This window comes from Geospiza fortis, unplaced genomic scaffold, assembly GCF_000277835.1.
Source record: "Geospiza fortis unplaced genomic scaffold, GeoFor_1.0 scaffold488, whole genome shotgun sequence".
NCBI lineage: Eukaryota > Metazoa > Chordata > Aves > Passeriformes > Thraupidae > Geospiza > Geospiza fortis.
In genome coordinates, this window is record NW_005054365.1 from 3701438 (window position 1) to 3703092 (window position 1655).

Consider the following 1655-nt stretch of genomic DNA (forward strand, 5'->3'; position numbering starts at 1 on the left):
GAAGCGTCCAGGGCTAGGCTGGAAAGGGCTGGGAGCAGCCTGGGACAGTCGAAGGTGTCCCTGCCCATGGCAGGGGCTGGCACTGGATGGGCTTTAAGGTCCTTCCCAACCCAAACCCTTCTGTGACTCTGTGAAATGAAACGAATTACAAGAATGGGTTCTCTGTGCCCACAGGTGATGGAGCAGAGTGAGCCCACAGCTCCCAGGTCAGGACTGTCACAGAGACCTCCTGCAGCACATCCTGCTGATGCCAGGCTCCAGACCTGCCTGGGCTGGAGGAAAAAGGGAAGTAAAACACTGGCTGTGCATCAGTGATTGCTTCAAGCTCATTGCCCTTAAAGGAGTCACAGGAAAAAGCTGTTGCTAAAGCTTTGAAGCTCTGGAACACACACACATACACTGCCAAGAACTTTGCTTTCTTGCACATAATCACATTAGCTTGGCTGATAGCAAGTTGAAAAAAATGATCCCAGGGAAGAAAGGTCAATGTTTAACCTGGCTGTAAAGCTTGTTCTCATCCAGTTAAAACCCAGTGCAATTACTACTGGTGTCAACAATGGGATCCTGGCACAGTCAAACACAGCAGTTTGATACACAGGATTTACACACTGGAGAATGTGTTATACCACCATGGTAGTGCTTGAAATGGAATCTTTTGAGTTTATTTCAGTAGAGACTTAATGCTGTCATACTATCATGACTTAGTTTTTGAGATGTTTGTGGAAGGGAAACTACTTCACATCACTTTCCCCCTGAAAAACTTGTATTTGAGTGGAGGGAGGGCTGAATTTCGTGGTATTTTAGTTCTGCCTAGTATTTTATGGTGTGTTTAATGGGAAGTGTTGCCTTAGTCTTAAGATCTACACAAAACCAGCAATCAGCTTTATGTGTAATAGACTGTACAAATGTGCAGCACTGCCATCTGTTTGACATCCAAGAATAAACAGGGATGTGTGGATTCTCTAAAGCCTCCATTCTTCTGTGAAGTCCCTCCACCAGCTCTGAGAACATTTCCTCCTGAAAACTGAGTTTATTCCAAAGACATGGCAGATGGCTTGTGACTTTATTTTACATGAATGTTTGATGAAAAAACAGATTCTCTTTAATTTAGGTGCCTGAGAAGACCCTGGTCACTGGCTTTCCTCACTGGGAATGTATATGGCATATAGGATATACATTGGATATGGTCTGTTCTGGATTGGCTGGAGTGAATTCTCCTTCCTGAAACCTCTCTCAAAGGAATGGCCCATAAACTTCATATATTCACAGAACCACAGAATCCCAGGGTGGTTTGGGTGTGAAGGGACCTTAAAGCCTGTCCCTTCCCACCCCCTCCCAGTATCCAGGGTGCTCCAAACCCCGTTGGCAGGAGGGAAGGGCTGGGAAGGCATGGAAGAAGGACAGAAGGACAGCACGTCCTGACAGATGGAGCAACTCAGCAAACCAGAGCCCATTTTCAGAAGCAAAATCTGCAGTGGGAAAATCTGGCAAGGACAGTAGGGCCTTTCTGTCCTTCAAGGAAGTATGAGAAACTGATTGGTATCAGCTGACGGACAATTCCCTCTTTGTACAAAAGAAACTTTCAGCTTCTTCCTCTGGAAGAAAAATTAACTCTATTTGAGGGAACCAAAGTCCTCCCCATCCCTCATAAAAGA

The 1655-nt window shown here is 45.6% G+C and overlaps 1 protein-coding gene across 1 annotated transcript in view; it reads right to left on the bottom strand.

Annotated features, from left to right (window-relative positions):
- CFAP53 (cilia and flagella associated protein 53) overlaps window positions 1-1655 on the bottom strand; it is a 20246-nt gene that overhangs the window by 18021 nt on the left and 570 nt on the right. The gene's annotated exons all lie outside the window — the stretch shown is intronic.